Genomic DNA, 23132 nt, shown 5'->3' with positions numbered 1-23132 from the left:
TTTCAAGTAAGTTTGTAACAGTATATTATCGGAAAGTTTGTATTATTTCATAGGACATTTGTTTTTCAAGTATTTTTAATGAGTAGAGTCGGTATTTGTGATGCTATTTCTTTTTTTTTATGAAGATAAGGGACGAGAAAAGCAGGACGTTCACCTAATGGAAATTGATACGCCCTGCCCATTACAATGCAGCGCCACTCAAGATTATTAAAAAAACCCAAAAGTTTTGAGCGGCACTACAACTGTGCTCGTCATCTTGAGACATAAGATGTCAAGTCTCATTTGCGCAGTAATTTCACTAGCTACGGCGCCCTTCAGACCGAAACACAGTAATGCTTACACATTACTGCTTCACGGCAGAAATAGGCGCCGTTGTGGTACCTATAATCTAGCCGGTATTCCGTGCAAAGGAGCCTCCCAGTGGTAGGAGATGCTTGCGCGATGATTTGCTAAATGCAGTAGGGATGTAAAGACTACCCTCTTCAAAGCTAATTGCATAGGCATGTACTGCTGTCAGCTGTGGGTAACATTTACACACAATAGCATATAGAAGGATAATGATACATACAGGGACCTTATGAATCATCCGAGATGCTGCAGCGCATCTGGTATGTTAGTTGAGCGTGGGGTACCTGACTTTGCGCAGCTCAAGTAATGAAATCCTAACGGCTATATCTGACGATATCAGCAGCCCTATATATAAACGATGGATATCTATTCACATGGAGAACAACACACAATAAGTTGGACTTATAATAAGTATTATGAATTTTTATATTTTCAAATTCAAATTCAAATATTTTTATTCAAAATAGGATGTGAAATCACTTATTGAAAGTCAAAAAAACTACCACCCATTCCAAAATTAATGCGTCAGGCCTGAGAAAAATGGGCGCAACAAACTCAGCGGGCTTTTTTTTCATCAAAAGTATGTTTTACAATTAAAGTAACATTGTACAATTAAACTTATTATTTAATAGCCTGAGGGCGGTCGCTCCATTCCCAATCTGTGGTATCATTAAGAAAGTCATTTATGTTATAGTAACCTTTACCACACAAACGTTTTTTAACAATTCTTTTGAATAACGTGATACTTTTGTTTTGAAGATTTTCTGGGATCTTGTTGTAAAAGCATATACATCGCCCCACAAAAGACTTACTAACTCGACTTAGCCGAGTAGTAGGCATCATCAGTTTATGTCTGTTCCTGGTGTTAACATTATGGTTATGACAGTTTCTGGCAAATTCACATGTGCCTATGAACATACATTACATTATCAAGAATATATTGAGAAGCAAGTCAAGGTGTTAATTTCTTTGAATTTTGCTCTCAATGATTCTCTAGGACCTAGGTTATAAATAGCGCGAATAGCCCTCTTCTGCCGCACAAATATTGTATCAATATCGGCAGCGTTGCCCCATAGCAATATACCATAGGACATAATACTATGGAAATAACTAAAGTGTACTAGTCGCGCCGTATCTATGTCAGTTAATTGTCTGATCTTTTTAAACGCGTATGCTGCAGAACTAAGTCTGTTCGCCAATCCTTCAATATGGGGGCCCCATTGTAATTTGGAATCTAGAGTTATGCCAAGAAATATAGCAGATTTTTGGACACCACACCCTTGTACAGGGATTTTTTTCTAGTTTTTAAGATTATTTTTAATTAGAATACGCTGACTATGGAACTAAAATTATTATTATTATTCACGTGAGCCCATGTACGTCGATGAAAAAAGAATAATATTAAACGTAAACCGAAATTATATCAAGTCATTGTGAGAATGAAATTTACTACAGAAGCAATTTGGCCATAAATCTGCTTTCAATTTGTTTACTGTAAACACATAACGGATCACTATCACACTGAAAGTGTTCCGGGTTTTGGATCACATCCAAAATATTATTGCAGTTACACTAATAAAAGTATCACTACAAATGACTACCAAAAAAATTCTCACAAAATATTTTTTTTATTCAGTAACTGGGACGTGGGGTTATGTCACCAATAATATCCTATTGGTTATCGATGTCAATGTGATCAACCTCGAATAGAGAAACCAATAGAATCCCCAAATATTAATTTATATTCTAAATAACTATACCTATTTTATTTATTGCGATTTGCAAAAGTCCACTTTGAGGCCATGCTTTGTTTCATTATTCCGACACATAGAATATTTTAGTTTCTAAATAAGTCTTTTTTTTTATATGAGAGGGGGCAAACGGGCAAGAGGCTCACGGGATGGGGAGAGGTGAGGCAACCGCCCATGGACATCCGCAACAACAGGTGTGTCAAGAAATGCGCTGCCGGCCTTTAAGGTGGGAGTATGCTTTTTTCTTGAAGGTCCCTAAGTCGAATCTGTTCGGGAAGACCGCTGCCGGTAGTTGATTCCACAAAGTGGCCGTGCGAGGCAAGAAATTTCGAACAAAACGCGCGGTTGTGGAATGCCAGACGTCTACGTGATGCGGATGGTACTTTGCACGTAATGTCCGATGGTGGAATTCGGCCGCTGGAATCAACCCGAACAGCTCCTCTGAGCACTCCCCGTGATAAATGCGGTAGAAGATGCAGAGAGACCCCACATCTCTACGCAATGCTAGAGAATCAAACCGATCGGAGATGACTTGAGCGTCGATGATTCGAGCCGCTCTTCGTCTCCCCTTATATATTTCAGATGAAGTAACATTATTTTAGATCCATCACCTACATACTATTATATTATGTTAAAGTTATAATTCGTAATAGTACGTAGTAACAACTCCGGACACAACAACCGGCTCAATACTCTAATTCGTTGTCCACATTTCTTGATCTAATTAGCAGCTCGTCGTTAACTGTTTTGTTAAACACGACATGCTTACGTCATGCTCTTCAATAATAGACACAATTGTGTGATCTATAGACGTACTAAATAATGCAATATATACACAAATAAAGTGTAGTGTGTGTGTGTGTAGTTAAGTAAAGGAAATCTATAGTTATTGTAACCGATTTTGATTGACAAGAATAATAATTAAATGGATTGTGTGCTTTTATGAAACCACGGTAAAAGAAGAAAACTTTTTTTCACATCATAGACATTTAACTAAACATTTTTAGAATAATATTTACATTAAACACTGACAAAAACAAACAAAATAGCGTGGAGCACTGGCACAAATGAGTAATAGTCTATGGCGGCTACATGGGACGGGTCGAAACCTTCCCTAAAATATGGTTGAGGAGGCGATGGCTGGCTCATGCGTCATGCTCGTGAACGGGCGCTGCTTGTGGTGGCAGGATGATCCTGTTGCCGGAGACTCGGTTTCAGATTCTTAACAGTTATTGTGTGTAAATATATGTATGTATATGTACATATTTATTTATTTATAATCGCTTATAAAATGCTCACAGAATACCTTTATTTATTTATGGTGTATGTAGATGATGCAGCTACTGTACTCAATAACTTTTGTATTAATTTACATTTACTTTTTTGGCTTACTCGTGTAAGACATTGATTATTTGACGTTTGAGTGTGTCTGTTGCATCATTTTACATTTTATATTGTAATTTGAAATTATTTGTAAATCGATGTACTAAAATGTAAAATTTGATATAAAAGAGTGGCAATGAGTTTCTTGCTACTTCTGCTTATTAGCTCAACCCTTTACTAACTAGCGGTAGATTCAATAAGAAAAAAAATTTTTTTTTGACATTCATAAGTGTCATTTCCGTGACCTACGTGAATAAACTGATTTTGATTTGATTTGATATATACTACACGGTCAGCTGCTGCGAACTATTATAGGCGCCGCCCGACCGTCACGCGACTTGCAACACACAGACGAAAAAGTTTTGGACGATATAATAAAAGTTTCACTTTAATAATAATAATGAATAAGATACATAATAGCTTTTAGGGTAAATGTATACACTTTTTTAATAAAGTTCCAGCCACTGTTCAGGCATTATCTATAAATAAATTTAAATGCTACTTACTACTCAACAGCTGAATATCTAATTGATCGGACAGCCTGGAACTAGATTATGATTTTTTTATAGCAATAGCAATGATTAAAAAGAGCGCAAAAAAAGAATTCTGGGAGAGTTTCTTGCGCCGCTTGTACTGCACGGAGCAAATTTGTCAGTTCTATGCGTAACTATTTGAAGTAATGTTATAATATCATTTCTTCCACGGTGACAAATCCCATTTACAACTAAATTAATATCAAGTACTACGACAGCTCAGTTGCCTTGTAACCACAGCCCATTATCACCTTTAATACCAAACTAAGAAGATGCCAATTCCAATGCGGAGGTGTCAGGTGTCGGTTAGTGCAAAACGAATTCCTTTCGTACGCGCTAAATTCTCTCTTAGCGTGGAATGCGTGTCTGTAGCGGTGAAGTGACGGAGATGTCGACTGAATGGAGAATGGACAACGGGATATTGTTGAAGTATTGGTTAACTTGAGTGACACGTTGCATGAATTTTAATTGAATTGTGATTTACTTTAAAGTATTTAGCCAGGAATGTTTCATTATGAGGGTAGTGTTAACAAGCACGTTCACAGATATAGTGAGTGACGTTTGGACGTAGTTCCTGAAAACGTAACCAGTTTTGTGTTCTTAATTCAATTTCGGCATGATTGTGGTTTGGAACGTTTTTCTGGAATTCCGTCCATTTGAGCTAGTGAAATTTATTGATTTTTCGAATTTTATTTTATACAAGCTGACCCGACAAACGTTGTTATTGTTGCCAAATAAATTATTTTTAGAGTCAGACCGTTTCTTGGACATTGCAACATTACTTTATTTTTCTAAAATAAACGTAGCCTAAGTTACTCCTTATTACATCAGCTACCTGCCAATAAAAGTCCCGTCAAAATAGATCGAGCCATTTCAGAGATTAGCAGGAACAAACAGACAGACAGACTGTAAAAAATTGCAAAAAATGTTATTCTGGTGTATGAACTGTATATGTATTCATATACTTGTAGTAAAAAACGGATATTTCAATATTACAAACAGATACTTAAATTTTATTTATGTGTTTGTATAGACTAGCGATACTAGGATTTTGGCATATTTTGTTTGCGAACCACTGGAAATAAAACAAACACTAAATAAAACGGGAGATTGCCACAATAGACCAGTCAAAACCGCATTCAAACTGTTTTTTTTGTTAAGTGTGCATAACAGACAATGTTTCATAAAATATTTAATATGCGCGTTAAACTTACTATTTCATTAAAGGTATATTCTATAAAACATTGTCCCGAACCTCACACATAATTACAAAGTTTTCTGTTACTCATTAGCACTTAAAGATAACCCCCACGAAAGTACGGGTGAGCTTACTCGGTCTCTCGTCTGTTAGATAATATTTAACAGCGCGCTCCTTTGTCTGTGTTAAGGCTAAAACACATGATCGAATTTGGTACGGCCGGACCATCGGACGGTCCGGTGAGAGAGGGTGAGCGCCTCGCACCAATCGGTCCGACGTCGTACTACCGAGTCCGGACGGTAAACATAATAATTTTGAGCGATTCTCCATGCGACATTCGTTCGCTACCGGACCGCATCCGATAGTTCGGACGTACCAAATCCGATCATGTATTAATAGCTTTAGTGACTTGTGTTTTGCATGAGACTGTGATCAGATTCATTAATGGCGGAGTCACGACTTCTAGTGTCTGCAAATGTAAACGCCTGCAGTCTCGCGTGTGACATTCGCAGGTAACAGTGTTAACGGAATACTGATAGTCTAACAATATGTTTAATTAATTATTGGAAAATATCTATTGAGGATTACAGTCCCGTGCAAAGTATGTGACGTATAAATATGTTCGTAATAGATATTGATTATAGTTAAGATCATTTATATGTCTAGATAGATTCTAACAGTTGTGAAAATATCGAAAAATATTGAGGTTGACAGTTAGCCTCGATTTTGAGCAATGCACGCACACTAACACAAAGCGAAATACAAGTCGCGAGTGTAACACGTACCTTGTCACGCACACTAAAGTATTAAACCTGGCCTGTTTTCTTCGGTTGACTAGCAGCAAGAGGCTCTATAGTATATACATATAAATTAACTAAGTATTAAAACTACAATTTGAAACCATCTGCGAATATGTTCTTGAGATGATATCTGACGTGACTAGGTGTTCAGGTTGAGTGGCATTCACTATATTTGAGTGTCTAGAATAGAATAGAAGTATATTTATATATATGCCTGTTTCTGTCGTGAAACAGAAATGTGTAAGCATTACTGTGTTTCGGTCTGAATGGCGCCGTAGCTAGTGAAATTACTGGGCAAATGAGACTTGACAACTTATGTCTCAAAGAGCTATTATATATAATCTATAATATGATAATAAATAATCATGAGCGGCGCTGCATTGTAATGGGCAGGGCGTATAACGTCCTGCTCGTCTCGTCCCTTATTTTCATAAAAAAAGTCACGTAGCTGTATCAGTTCGTATAGGAGCTTTGACATCGACAAGTGACAACACTCATCGAATGCGGATCAGGCATACGATGACCACTATTTATAACAAACACTAGAGGAAACTCCTTAAAGGCCGGCAACGCTCCTGTGATTCCTCTGGTGTTGCAAGAGATTGTGGGCGGCGGTGATCACTTAACACCAGGTGACCTGTACGCTCGTTTCTCATAAAAAAAACACAGCAGCATTGAGGTGTTTTGATACTTAGTTTGTAGTTACTTCAAAATAAGTACTTGAATATTAATATTAACAAACCATATCTGCAAAGGGCTAATACAAATAGAAAAAAGCGGCCAAGTGCGAGTCGGACTCGCCCGTGAAGGGTGTCCGTAGCAGCAAGTGACATAATATAAAAGTTATATAGAAAGGAAAATGATATTAAATTAAATGGAAAAGGCAAAAAATCTTTGCTCAAAATCAAACAGTGCAAATGAGCTCTCATAAATTATACGTATTAAAAAAACTACTTACTAGTTTCCGTTCAAACCAATTTTCGTTGTAAGTTTGCATGGCTAATGTACATCATATATTTTTTTTAGTTTTATCATTCTCTTATTTTAGAAGTTACAGAGGGCGACGCACATTTTACCACTTTAGCAGTGTCTCTCGCGCAAACTATTCAGTTTAAAAAAAATGATATTAGAAACCTCAATATAATTTTTGAAGACGTATATAGACACGTATGTATGGGTTTGATAAAAAAAAAATTTTTGTGTCTCAGTATGGGGAACCCGAAAAATTTATTGATTTTTTATATTGTTGTGTGAAAATATTAGTGCGGTTCACAGAATACATCTACTTACTAAGTTTCAACAATATTGTTCTTATAGTTTTGGAAAAAAGTGGCTGTGACTGACATACGGACCGACAGACAGACAGACATAACAAATCTATAAGGGTTCCGTTTTTTGCCATTTGGTTACGGAACCTTACAAAGTAGTGATGATAATAAACAGGCCACAACTTATTTTATTTAGAAAATTTATTGAAGTAGGCGTTACTTTGCGGAAATCTATAATTATACAAATGATTTGAGTTTTCTTTAGTGTTAATTCCGCCAATATTTGTCGAGTCTCGTGCCAGATTTTGGCGAGACAACACGTCCTGAGGATGCCTCGTGTAGAGGCGAAACACGTGTCGAATTGTTTAAAGACAAATATTGGCGGAATTAACACTAAAGAAAACTCAAATCATTTGTATTATTTTATTATATTTATTTGGAGAAAAAAACAGAACAATTACCTAAAATCTAGGTAAATATATGTGTAATATATTGTTTCATAGACTCACGATAATTATTTTCTTAGCAACACAACACTATTCATGTCATGACAAACAAAACAAGTTCTGTTAGAGTACTTACAGGAGACTCACTTTACATTTCGGAAGCCCATTAAGAGAATGTTTAATAGTATAGCGCGGTGTGAAAACCGAACCGCTTAGTGGAATATGAATAGTTTTCACACGGTCTAAATATATTCACTACTACGTCCATATTATAGATTCATACATATTGTATTGTTGTACAGTTAAAACTCTACAGTTGATTAAAATATCTCATCAAATCGCGAGACCCTCACAATATTATCAAAGTTTTTAAGTCAAAGTCAAATAAACTTAATTCAATTACGGTTAAACTAAGCGCTTTTGAATCGTCACTACAGATATTTCTTTTAAATTACTGAATTTACCATATTACCATGTTCGTAAGAAGTTGAGCTCGTGAGAAGAACATATAAGAAACTCAACGGCCACTCTTTTTATACGCTTTATATTAGCGTCACCTGTATGTTTGTATGTTTGTAACCAACTTCTTTGGGCGCGATTTTGACCCACTTTAAACGGCTAGATTTCGTTCAAACTTTGTAGATTTATCGAGGACCGATGACATACACTAATTTGACTAAAAAATGAAAAATAAATTATAGTTAAAAAAAAACTAAAAAGCACGATTTATATAAAATTCAACTAAAATAGAAAATAACATTTAAATTGAAAATAGTGTAAAAAAATATATTTTATTGTAAAAAAAAGCGTGGGATGTAGAAGAATTATTATTTTAATAATATCTTAAAAAGCATAATTTAACCAAATAGAGTGTTTTATAATGACTGTAATATACACAACAAATTAGTTTGTAAGGTGCTGCATCCAATATATGAGTCGTGTTTAAATAATTTAAATTTATTTCATAAAAAGTAATAAAGAATTAACTGTTTCGTGATGGTCGTGATTACTGTCCATCAAGTATTATCAACATTTAACATTAAGATCAAAGTTGTATAATAAAGCGTTCAGATTAAATAAATAACAGTATTTATTAGTGTAAGTAATATTTAATACGTTTTTCATTAACTAGTGACTCGTGCTAGTCTCTCGCGTGGCTTCTGCCTGTGTTTGCATGCCGGGTTAAGCATATGCAGTGGTACTTACAACTAACTATATGAGAAATGTTTGAACCTGAATAGTTTTTGATCCCGACCGCCTAGAATCACAAACTTAACTTTTGGTATCTATGGTGGTTGCTGATCAAAAAAATTTCCAACGTCTCTTTGTACTTTAACAATATGATTCATAGTTCTTTCTTAAAAGAATTTGCTAAAACAGCAGTGAATCTGAATCCAGACATAAATAATATAAGTACTTTAAGTATCAACTCAGTACAATTTTAAATGGATTTAACTGAATCTATATACTACTCGACAGCTTCGAATAACAAAACACAAAGTACTCTAGCTAATGAAAATTGCACAAAACAGTTGCGATAAAACGAAGCGATCCTTTGAATACGAGGTACAGATATAAAGAACGCTGATAATACAATGCTAAATATAAACTGTATTTTGGGTACGGCTCTCTCTTTGCAAAGGCGAAACGACAAAAACTTGAGAATGCCCGCGCGAAAGCAAAGTGCATCAACAGAATCAAAGTTCCGCTTAATCAATTTGCAACGAAAATTGCTGTCCAGATAATCCGCGGCAGACGTGGCGGAATGCGACAATATTGTCAGACGACTATCGGCCTACGGACAGAGCGCGTCCCGACGTTCAAATTATCTCAAATATTTAGCCATGTGCGTAAAAAGTGCATCGCAGCAACCCGCCTTACGTCGGATGCCTTTATATTTAGTTGGACAAGAATAACTGAGCTGTGTCGCTCGCTGGAGCTTTGTATCACCTTTATCGTTAGCGGAAGAATATTCTCCTGACATAATGGTCTAGACGCTCCTATTTGGAGTACTCGTGACTTACGAGGCTTGCCACGCTTTGCCTGAATACACGATGACAGATATAAAGTCTGAAATATGGATGGTAATTTATCAGAGACCTACTCCCATTGTTCGCGGTTCTCTCCGGGGATTGTACACAGTATTTCCGTGCAAATATTTTGAGTTATACCAGAGTAGATGACGTCATTGTTTGCGTTATGCAAAATATTTTTCTCAATGCAATATTAAGTATAGTTAATCTGAATCGAAGATAGAAAATTTTAATAATGCATGAAATAATTTATAATATATATAATATCATCATCATCATTTCAGCCGGAAGACGTCCACTGCTGGACAAAGGCCTAAGCATATTTATATACATAAAATACAAATATATAGGTGTGTATGTTAACGTGATGGCTGATATTTCTAACCTTAAGAGAGCCCGCAAACTGCAGACTTTCGATCGGCCGATAGTTTAATTGAGTTCGGCTGTTAAGTGTGTACACTGGCCCGACTAAACAGTTGGGTCTGTGATGAGTGCGCACACTAGACAACTATCGGCCGACAGTTTTAGGGACGATTCGCTATTATTTTTAAATCGGCTATTGATGAGTCTGGCCGACTAAACAATCGGTGGTGTGCGCGCCTGGAAGAGCGCTGTACTGATTTAACAGTTGGCCGATAGTTTTTCGCACACCAAAATTCGTAGATATTTTATGTATGTGATACAAATAGCAGTAAAATTATAGTTTCAAGCAAAGCCTCGCGTCACGTGACAAAACGTATTGACGAGATTTTTTTTTTAAAACATGTTGGAAGGACAACAGATTTTGGATTCACAGTCAGATAAAGAGAAAAAAAAGGATTCGAATTAGTTTATTTATTTCATTATAGATAGTCGGAAATGACCGATATGCGATGCAGTTCCAGGTTCCCATCGATCAGATGCAGCTTCGATGTAATCAGTTCATAGTTACTTGTGACTGTGGGCTGGATGGAAAACTAACGATTTGTTCTGCGGCGTGGGTCGACCTGCATTCGTGATCTATCTACCGTTATGCAGACACCCAGGAACTTCTCTAGCGGACGCATTACAAATATGAAAGTGCCTATGTTAAAACATCTATTCTCTTTAATGACTAATCCCATACTATATTGATTAAATTTTTCATGGACAAATCTGACGTAAGGTCTGATAGGATACATTTTATGTCGACCTTTTGAAGAGTTCCATTCACCCTGTGGAAGTCGCAGGCAGAAACTTCGAGGAATAACTATCGGCTTTTCGTCGTTTTTGTATGATGTGGCTGTTGGTCGAAAAACCTGGACCGTACATTCGTAACAAACAAAAAAAAAGTGGCACGTCAACAATTTCGTCCTCGTATTCTGTACTGATCTGAAAATCTATACTGATAAACTTAAAATATTTAGCTTTAGGTTTATAAGTCCTAGAGGAAAGAATATAAAAAAAAATATCCGTTTGAAAAATAACAGATCCTTGCAATTGTTTGAAAAATTTCTGTTTAAACAACATGGCACAGGGCTCTGCCCCTATACAACATACATTGATATCATCAGTAGGGCAATTTGAAGAGGATCGCATAAAAAATTGAGGTGGAATAGTTTTTGGTACTCATGTGCCGATTCCTACTGGACAATATTGCCTTACTGGCTCAAATAGATAATTGTTATATTTAATTCATTCAGATAATAATCATACCACCAAGTCAGTTTCACAGGTTGAGCTAACGGATCTGATACCATGGTTCAAACAAATTTGCCCAGCACCTTTCACTACCATAAAACCTATCGTGCCAGCTTTCTTATTTTGGGGCAACCATCCCCAACAAACAATAGGATGCTGGCTAGATGATGGGTACCACAACGGCGCCTATTTCTGCCGTGAAACAGTAATATGTAAGCATCACTGTGTTTCGGTCTGAGGGGCGCCGTAGCTAGTGAAATTACTGGGCAAATGAGACTGAACAACTTATGTCTCAAGGAGACGAGCGCAATTATAGTGCCGCTCAGAATTTGTGGGTTTTTCAAGAATCCTGAGCGGCACTGCATTGTAATAGGCAGGGCGTGTCAATTACCATCAGCTGAACGGCCTATCAAGTATCAACTGCAAGTGTTGTAATATAATTATGGCTCATAAAGAAATAACTACTAAGGTGTTTGTTTCAGTCTATCACAGTAGATGTAGATCGTAATTCATATTTATAATAAACTAAGGTGGATATAAATAGGATATTATATTGTAAGCGTATCGGAAGTTGTTTCCAATCGCTCGCATAAATTATCGGATAATGATATTATTTATATAAACAAAGACGCGAGACGACCTCCCGGCCACCGCGCCGTGCGGCCAGCGTGAAATAAATCATTAATTAATTAATGAGATTGTGACGAAGCAATTGTATTGTCTCATACAGACTAACAAATTCATAGTATTGATTAAATATAATGTAAATTATATGGAAATATATTGCTAGCTTACGAATACAATAATAATTCACTAAAGTACTTCCATACTATGAGCCACATTAGAAATTACTGTGAAAAGTAAAGATCATAAATAAACACAAATACTACAAAGCTGTGGAATGAACTTCCTTGTGCGGTGTTTCCGGGACGATACGACATGGGTACCTTCAAAAAAAACGCGTACACCTTCCTTAAAGGCCGGCAACGCTCTTGTGATTCCTCTGGTGTTGCAAGAGAGTATGGGCGGCGGTGATCACTTAACAACAGGTGACCCGTACGCTCGTTTGTCCTCCTATTCCATAAAAAAAAAAACAAAAACACACCACTAACCCGGGCAACTCTCCGGCCATTAAGACGCATGAGAAGTAATGGGTTTTAATACGACGCGATATGAATAAATTAAAGAACTCATAATGAAAAAAGATATTTTTTTTTAAAAACAGCAATCTAGCTAAAAATGCTAATTACAATATGTAATATTTAATTGGTATATTGTATTGATGTGAAAGATACAAATGATTTCAGTCTTCTTTAGTGTTAATTCCGCCAATTTGTCTCTCCCGTGCCTGAGTCTCGTGCCAGATTTTGGCGAGACAACACGTCCTGAGGATGCCTCGTGTAGAGGCGAAACACGTGTCGAATTGTTTAGAGACAAATATTCGCGGAATTAACACTAAAGAATAATTATGGATTTCCGCAAAGTAACGCCTACATCAATAAAAATTTTGTTGTGAAAGAGTTGCTGCAGGTAGATATACTGGATTTACACAATATGTACGTGTTGTTTCACATCAGCTGTACCTATATTTCACTTATGAGCCGACAGGATAAGCGTTGCTATGCCAATTATAGAATTTTATGCAATTTGTTGTTTTTAAAGTGATAACCCTCACTTCTAGGATTAATACACAAATAAAATTTGATAACAAAATTTTATGAACGACGCGGGACTCGAGTGGTTAGCTCAGTTGGCAGAGCACTGGCACGGGACGTCAGAGGTCGTGGGTTCGAGTCCCGCATCGTTCATAAAATTTTGTTTTCAAATTTTATTTGTGTAGAATTCTATAGTTAACGTGGTTTGGTCATGTAGAGAGGATTCATAAAAGATTAGTAATAAGACTGACTGTAGTAATTTAAATATTTTTATTCTAAATAGGATCTAATATCACTTATTGGAAGTCCAAAAATCTACCACTGATTCGAAAAAGTATGCCTCCAGAGAAGAAAAAATCCACATATTACACAAATTTACAGAGCAATAAACTAATATAGGTAGTGTTTGGTTCCACAATTATTAGATAGGGATTGTATTGAAACAGCACCAGATAGAAACTTCCAAGAAGAATAAAGTAGCATCTATGAAACGCTTGATGCGAATGGAACTAACCAGGGTAGAGAGTCAAGAGAGTCAACAATGCTCCGCTATCCTGGACGTTTAAAGCTCACTGCTTTACGTCACTTCAGTTGGTCGTTATAGTTTTATTTTTCAAGTGATTGCTCTGCTTAGGGCTGCCACGTTAGTTTCACCCCCTATCCACCTGGGATAATTCAATCTAGGGCTTCCTTATTCATAAAATACTAGAAGACCTTCAGATATGTCCGTGGCTGACATCCACTCACTTAAAACTTGACACACTCTCAGGAAGAAAACACGAAATTTGAATGAAGCTCTCCCTTGCCATTAAGACGTGGCAGCTCCTATATTAGACAGTGAGGTAATAAAATAGTATTAATGTTGTGTTGGATTTTTCTTTGCAGTTCTTTTCCCAGTAGACATTAAGTGCTATAAACTGCCATAAGTAAAAACCCATTAGATGTAAGTTCGCTGTTTTTTTTATTGACATATTCAAGTTGCATTTTATGTCCTACGTGTAAAAATGTTTGAATCTTTGAATGACAAGTGAGACAGGAGCGTAGTAAATGGAGATCCTCCATAATCCCTAGGCGACAGGCTCTATTATGACGATGATACTAGGGTACTGGTCTTGTGGTGCCTTATGTGGTAAATTGGTTTCGCGTATACGCAAGCTATCTCAGCGATATCAACAGCAGATACAGATCAAACAATAGATTCGCGACGCTATCTGAAATTGCTTTGTGAGTCACGACGCCGGTCTTCCAACGCACCCCGGCGGCCGCTACGGCCACATCACGAACTGTGGACATGAGCCAATTATACGAACAATTTAATTTACATGTCTGTTTGGCGATATCTACTTACACTCTGTACTCTGCAGACCTCCGTGCCTTTGTGCTGTACTTCATTCGGTTTCGTTTCAACTTCACGACAATGGTGACAAAGAGTTTAATTATAAAGCTATCCAAGGGGTATCATTTAACTTATCAATTAAATTACATTAGAATATTTCTTACTACTTAATGAAAAGCTTAAAAATTAGTTAAGTCAAAAAATTACAATCATGATGTACAAAGTTATACATTTTAGCATTCACTACCACGTCGCAAATGGTTGACATTTAATGAAAAGAAGTGGCGAGAAATTTATTGCTACTCTTTTAAATCTATATTAACAGCTATTTACAATATTACTACAAATTATTTTTATTACAATCTATTCGTATCGATACGCAACAAAAATATTCAAACGTCATGACTCAAGATTCTAATCTAAAATATCCATCAACACAATAAAAATTTGGTGACCCTTTCGCAAGAGCCACAATAGCAAGAATAGAAAATAATTGATTTGATTGTAATAATTAGATACTGAATACATGAGCTTCTTCCTTCAACGACTCTCTAACAAGAGGCAAAATAAACAATATTAATTAATGTGATGTTGCAAGGCGGATGCGAAGCGACGGCGCGGACGCACGATAAGGTGAAAAAATTGTCTTATCACGAGCGAAACATGCAAACGATAACATGGCTAAATATAAACCTACCATATCTCTGTACTTACTCGTGCGCGAATTATTTGTTCAATAATGTTTCTACTCAAAAGGCTTGATAGATACTACTAGTCTCTGGCCTCGTTTGTCATAGTTAGTGGGTTAGTTAGGCTGTTTACACATTTAACTTCTTGATTGGGCCATTGTTCGTTTTTCTCGTTTATCATATTATAATATAAATATTAAAAGTAACCATTAGTATATATACTAGCTGACCCGACAGGCGTTGTACTGTACATAATAAACAAAAAACTGTTTTTATGTATTTGTCAATAATTTTTCATACCATCAAGAATTATTTCGTAACGTATGCTCCTTGTTGTTATAATGAAATTGTTTTACAGCAGAACTGTCAAATCGTGCGTCAATAAATTCTCTCACAGAACATATGTCCATACAAAACAAATATTGGAAATAAAAAAAAATGGATCCCAAATCGAAATAAAAAGTATCCCTATGAAGTAATCCCCATTAAAATCCGTTCATTAGTTTAAGAGTCCATCACGGACAAACAACGTGTCACGTAATTTATATATATCATAATGACTGTTAGTTAGGATGTATATCTTATTGAAGCAGAATTTTATCTATTCGTCAACCTATGCATGTCGTTAGATATTTATGTCTTAAGTGGTTGTTGGGAAAATATTCCTACAATTTTTTTTATCCCCAACTATAATGTCACTACCATAATTCCAAAAGCTGTGAGGCACGTATTAACAATTAAAACGTATTTCAGCTATCAAATGTCAGTGACCTCGTCTACTATGCCCGATTATGAACTATTAAAATCATCATTAAAGTATAGTAAAACTGCAGTGTTATAAAAGCTACCGAAAATGTTCTAGAACAGTCGAAAAAGATGTATTTTTTATATAATTGAGAAACATAAAATATGTTTACAAAATAAACCTATTTAAAAACACATACATAATTTACCAAATTGTTTATAAATTTTTGAGAATCCGATTGTGTTTTATATTAAACTCTTTACTCTGGTTACTCTTGATAACGTAAGGGTTCTTATAAGACGACCAATGCAATGGTTGTGTAAGAAATATGCTAGTGTAATATAAGAATATTCAAACAATCATTTTAGCTGCAATTAAGCTTAAAATTGTTTCAAGTCTTTATCTTTAATTGAATTTAGAAATTCCCTCTTGCAAATAACGTTTTCCATAAATCATTAGAAACGTGATCTCATTCTAATCTCGCGAAGGCACATTTACAATCAATGGGTCCTTCGCAGCATCACCGTATCTTGGTAATGGTGTGTACCGTTAGCAGCACATGCAGCCGGAGCCAATTTCATCAGTCACGAGACAAGCGTACGAGTACTGGACTAGAGGGTCTCGCTACATTCACTCGCCACAATTGATCATAATTATTGTTATCATTTGTATTTAATTAATGTAATTTTAGTTAAATTATACAAATTATACATGAATTATGGTTGAGGTAAACTATTATTGAGGGTGTACCTACATAAATACAACAGATAACATTAACAGTCTATGCGTTTACCTAATTCTAGAATTATATATATATATATGCTTGCAAACAATATAATATTTATTTATCTTATTTCAATCTACTAACACATAATAATATATATTACAGCAAATATTGTGTTGTATGCGGTATATTCGATCTGTTAGTTTAAAGTTTACAAAATAATGATGTTTGTTTAGCATTTTTCGGGTACCTTTAATTATATTTGGATAGCGAGGACAAATGACATCCCCGCAATCTATGCTGTCTTGAAATACCACTGGAATTAGAGGAGCAATACCAGCCTTTATCGTGATACATTATTTTAAACTAGTCACACGTTAGCCGACTCATGGCTGGCTTTAGGTGGTAGAAAATACTTAAAAAATCGAATCAATTGGGTGAACGCTCATGAAAGGCATCGTGATAATAAGGTTCTACCCTTATAGGAGATGAGATAATTTATATTAGTTAATTATTTTCAAGCAACTTTAAGAATTATATACGAATAAGTGTGTGAAGTCCCTTAAATACAAACTGTCCTGGAAAGCACAAGGCCGACCGTTTGATATCAATTACCTAAGCCAATCAACTGATTGATTTCGATACACCTCAGTTTTAGGTTAACCATATCTGTCTATTCACAGTTCATTCTTGTATGTATGAGTGTTGGAAGATATAATTACTATTATGTTTTAGGTAAGATTTTTTTTTCAGCAAATTTATGAATATATCAGTGTGTAAGTAGGTACGTAAGGAAGATTTTATTTTACTAGTTTGATAAAATTTTAAATATTTAGAGAATTCGAATATTTGTTACATAAATACTCAGAAATCTGTTGGGTGAAATTTTGCACACGATAGTTTTTTTGCACGATTATATTATAACCTGGATTACAACGCAAGTCTGTAGTGTACGCAGATAAAATTGTTTGCAAAACAAGTTGTCTTTAACAATAAGTACAACTCGTGTTCGCGAATAATAAATACAATTAAATCAAACTGAAAAGTAGAAAGAAGTAGGGTAATCATAATGCTACTGAAATTAAAAAAAAAGGTTAAAACAAAATACGACTCTCCAAAATAACGACACTAACACGAAACAAGATAAAACAACGATAAGAAAACGTAAAAAGCATAGTGCCAGGGAAATTGTCGTAAATTAAATCATAAAATTACAAAGTCCTAAACACATTGTCTTAACTCTAGTGGTATCAAGTAGGTCACGCATAGAGAGCCTAGATATTTTCGGTTTCGAAATTTCTAGAGCGATGATAATTGTTATTGCTTGCGACATTGTTACACCCACATGCAGAATTCTTGAGATAACCTACAAAACTTACACTAATTACCAATTACAGAAGATACTGCAAGAATTCAGTACACAATTATAGTGTCAATTAATTAATTGAAACAATTAAATATTTAGAAGTTTGGTAATAAATAAAATTAAAACAGCGATAACTGGAAATGCAATTCAGATTAAAACAAATATGTCTAAATTATTACTAGTAACTATTCATATGATAGTTTTTAATTGTTTTATAGTTTATGCTATAGTACGAATCTGCGGGTTAACTAATCGGCGAAATAATCAAGATCATCAGCTATTCATGCATGGGGAAATTGCGTATTGTTGGTGTTAGATAGTTTTTAAAGGTGAACAAATATTGTTCCCCATTCAATGGTGGTTTAAAACTTTTTTTGAATCCTACTACTGCTGATTTGAATGCTGACAATGGATGCAATAAATGTAAGTTCCAGATTGTGGACATTTTTGGAAAAAATGATATAATTTCAGATGCCTTTTATCAAGATACCATCAATAATGAAAAAGTAACAGAGTTAAAAATACACGCAGCGGGAGATTGGGAGCAGTGATTAAACGGTAATGACGAAAACAAATTTTTGGCAACTGTGATATTATATACATTAATTTACGCATATTCTGTGTTTGGACTATTGTTTTGTTGGTTAACATAACATACTTTTACAATATGAAGAGTAGGTCAGAAGAAATCTGAAAGACGTAGTAAACAGATTTAAGTAAAAGAAGGAAGTCTCTTTCGTATGTTTAAGCATTTTTATAACAAACGTCATAATTACTTGTAATTTTTCGGTTTCCGTATTCAAATGGAATGTATTAAAATTTACATAGCTGGTTTGTGAAGTGTGCAAGGCAAAAAGGGACCTTCTTAGTTCTGGTATTTAAGAGCACATACACACGAAAGACACTCTCAGGCATAGTACACATATTGCACAATCTTTTGTAATAACTATGTTTGGTTTATTTGTTGAGATAATTTTCTTTAAGGATTTTTGTGTTGTCACTAATCGTTTGTTCATCATATTTTAATTTTATTTTATTATATCCCCACGATTACAGTACAGTGTACGCAGTTAATATTTATTTATTTAATATTTATTTTCAAAAGTAAGGTTTGTTTTTCTTCTCACGTTTTTCTCCATGTCGATATATCTCCAACAATATTTCAAATATTTGGTTATGATTTACAAAATATTATAAACTAACAGTAATAAAAAAGGGGAGTTAGAAGTAGTTTTTTTTAATATCACGAGGTTCTCTCCACGGTGGTTTAAGAAGTGGAGTGGGCTTGAATGGCGGAGACAACTTACTATCACGTGGACCGCGAGTAACTAATAAATCCAGTAAATTCTAGAACATTCTAATGAGAACATCATAATTTCCGGAGTCTGACGATGCAACTTAGCAGTGATTCTTTATCAATAGCACAAACAAACAAATAATAATATAAATTATGAGATGATAGAAAGCGGGGTCAAGTGCTCTCTCTGTTACAGAATTTTATAGGAATTTTCCATATAATTATTACTTTGAATAAAAAAAAAAAGGAAACATACTTTATCAGTAATTAGTGAGTAGTAGGAGCTAAATGGGCTAGAGATATAGTTAGGTGGTAATGACATTTGAATAACGATGCTCTGCCGTTATTTTAATGAAAAAAAGTCAACGCAATTTTTATGACAATAAGGGTATACACGAACAGGATGTTCAGCTGATGGTAATTGATACGCCCTGTGCATTACAATGCAGTGCCGCTCAAGATTCTTGAAAAAACTAAAAATTCTGAGCGGCACTACAATTGCGCTCGTCTCCATGAGACATAAGATGTTGAGTCTCATTGGCCCAGTAACTTCACTAGCTACGGCGCCCTTCAGACCGAAATACAGTAATATTTACACATTACTGTTTCACGGCAGAAATAGGCGCCGTTGTAGTACCCATAATCTAGCGGGCATCCTGTGCAAATGAGCCTCCCACTGGTATGATCTGATCAAAACTTTGCAATAAGAAAACCAATTAAAAATAAATACATACATACCCAACCTAAAACAGTAACATAAAACTTCTGCCAAACTTTAGTTGTTAGCAGGTGATAGAAGCTAAGAGCTTCGCAAAATTAGCAATGGAATTGAGTTTTCAGGTTCGTTACATAAAACTTCGACAATCAAGTTAAATAAACGGAGTCCAATGCTAATACGAGAGAATCCAGTTAAAATTAAAGTTAGTTCATCACATTTTAATTAAATAAAACCTGATTATGTCTTGGTCTCGTTAGAGGAACACCTTTTCATAAAAAGTTATCTATAAACAGATAAGGAAGGTGCGGTACTATGCCTATTGCTAATAAATGCAAAATATTTTTTATAAAATTAGTAAAGCTTTTCATATTCCATTTTTTTTATGGAATAGGAGGACCAACGAGCGTACGGGTCACCTGGTGTTAAGTGATCACCGCCGCTTACAGTCTCTTGCAACACCAGAGGAATCACAGGAGCGTTGCCGGCCTTTAAGGAAGGTGTACGCGCTTTTTTTGAAGGTACCCATGTCGTATCGTCCCGGAAACACCGCACAAGGAAGTTCATTCCACAGCTTTGTAGTTCGTGGAAGAAAGCTCCTTAAAAACCGCACTGTGGAGGACCGACATCCAGATGATGGGAATGATATCCTAACTGTGGCGTGTCGTGCGAAGGTGGAATTCGGCGGCAGGAATCAGGTCAAACAGCTCTTCGGAACACTCCCCGTGATAAATGCGGTAGAAGACACACAATGAAGCGACTTCTCTACGCAACGCCAAGTGATCCAAGCGGTCAAATGGATCGAGCTGATACTGGGGTGCGCCAGACCAGAGATGACAGCAATACTCCACGTGTGTATAATATTAATAGCATAGTATATTAATTTATTAAAAAATAAAAAAACATAAACGGGCGTGCTAAGAAAGTTGTAAAGCTCTCGAGGAATGACCGAGACGCCACTGGGCTTATAAACTCTATTAATAACAAACGCAGCGCTTATTTCATTATTAAGCTGCGTTCACACTGTATGATATTTGTTGCGTTAATAAATACGATTTGTTGGTTCAAAATGGAGCCTCACGACCTATTTCACTGAAGCACGACACCAGAAGTGCCGGGAAATTCAACGCTATGATATATATATTTATATACTATAATAACAAACGTAGGTGAGGTTTGTAATTTAAACACACACAATTCTTATAATCACTGTTTTTGGGCGGAGTTTCCACTTAGAATTCACAATAAATAATGAATACTCCAACTCAGTAGACCCTTCAGACCGAAACACAATAATGCTTACACATAAATTTATGATCATACTCAAGATATAACAGAAATGCTAATCTATTAAGTTTCATATTAACCATAATTGGTCGCCCATGTCGAATATACAAATTTGAGACATTACAATTTACAATACAGATGACACAGTCAAACGTCAATCAATCTACAATCTATATTTACATCAAACCAATTAATTACACATCGTGTTTGATTCCAATGCATTCTCAAACAAAAAAGTTTAGATATATAATAACAGATCGAACAATACGCATGTAAAACCGAATAATATATTTACATTTTTATGAAACTATTGGAGAAAATATTTCAAAATAGCCATTATGTAATGCCGTGGTACTAAAATAGTACACTATAGAGCTAAGTCAGTGTGTCCGCCCGCTTACAAGTGAGGTGGCGCGTGACGTCACAAAGTGCGTCACCGGCCTGCGCGGGCGCATCATCAGCGTCGCGTCGGGTATAATATAAATATACAATGCATTCATGCCGATTGCTGTTACTATTGTGGCGAGATGCTCATTGGAATAATATATTATTGTAATGACATGATAATAATAAAAATCATTATTTAAAATTATGTGTTATATTACTGAGCTAGCCCTCAATTGCCTGCCATTTCCCAGGAAATGATGTTAGAGAAGAGATTACCTCAAATGCATAGCTTAAAACTGAAGATTAGCTAAACTGAGACATCTTACCTGAAACAATAAAAAATAACAAATTAATTATGTGTAAAAATAATATAATAGTGGAAAGTATATTCATGGTTTAACGCATCTGAAACTATACTCAATAACTATATATATATATATGTATATGTATACAATATACTATAGTAATGTGCAAAATGATAAGGCTTTAAATGTTGATTTTAAAGAGTGGTAATGAGTGTCTTACTACTTCTTCTCATTAGCCCAACCCTTTACGAAGTAGTGGTAGATTCAATAAGAAAAAGAAATGTTTTCACAGTCATTTGACAGTCATTTGACGTGACCGTGACCTACATGAAAAAAGTGATTTTGATTTGATTTTGTAAATAAATAAAAAAAAAAATCATTCATGGTGTACTTATTTCTTACACTGTCCTATAGGAGCAATAGAAATACATATGCTGTCCGTCTGCAAAGAATAAGAATCACCCGCTGACACACAGAAGAATGGACAGACAGTCTTATTTGTCTTAAGGCGAAGAGTAAGTAGAAAACACGCAAACATGGTGTTTTTAGACAAGTTTTGTGGTGAAAGTATAGCTTTGGAGCTATGAACACTACTTAACCCTGTTACACATACCCTTAAGTCTTATTTGTAGTTGGCAATGCTTGCTGTTGGTTATAGTTAACATTGCCGAGCCTTCTTGAACTACCACGTTTCTTTGAACTTAAACAAGTTTGTTGGCATGGCGTGACGCATTTTTTTGGTACTTCTCTCAGAAAAGTTATTCTTACAGCTTGTACTTTTTGTGTAGGTTCATTTATTCAGATTAGTAGTGAATAACGAGGATTGTAAGCATATAAACTGTTTTCCACGCAAGAATTTTGATGATATTGGCTTGTTAGATGGCGGGCCGGCAGCCGTTATTTCATATCGCTCAAGGTCGCTGGCATTTAGTGTCGCCTTAAGTAATAGGATTCAGTGAAATAAATATTATTTATTAAACATATAAACAATAATAATTAAAACCCTAAACATGTATTAACAATTGTTGAATTATACATATTTGAGTGCTGTATGTTTGTTCGAAAAAAATTTAATGAATTCAGTAAACATGAAAACACTTCTCTTTACCCATCCAGGGACCCCACCAAACTACAAGTACCTTGCTGTAGAACTACATTATTTCAGAGAAACTGTTAGTGTATATGCATAATGACGACCTGTAGTGCC

At 35.4% G+C, this 23132-nt stretch overlaps 1 protein-coding gene and 1 non-coding gene across 2 annotated transcripts in view; one reads left to right on the top strand and one right to left on the bottom strand.

Moving 5' to 3' along the window:
- Positions 1–23132, bottom strand: part of LOC126973787 (uncharacterized) — a 121964-nt gene that overhangs the window by 24051 nt on the left and 74781 nt on the right. The gene's annotated exons all lie outside the window — the stretch shown is intronic.
- Positions 13155–13227, top strand: Trnap-ggg (transfer RNA proline (anticodon GGG)). The gene has a single exon. It is a non-coding gene; the product is annotated as a tRNA-Pro (tRNA).

This window comes from Leptidea sinapis, chromosome 1, assembly GCF_905404315.1.
Source record: "Leptidea sinapis chromosome 1, ilLepSina1.1, whole genome shotgun sequence".
NCBI lineage: Eukaryota > Metazoa > Arthropoda > Insecta > Lepidoptera > Pieridae > Leptidea > Leptidea sinapis.
The sequence above is the reverse complement of the archived record's forward strand: the minus strand, read 5'-3'. Positions and strand labels throughout refer to the sequence as shown.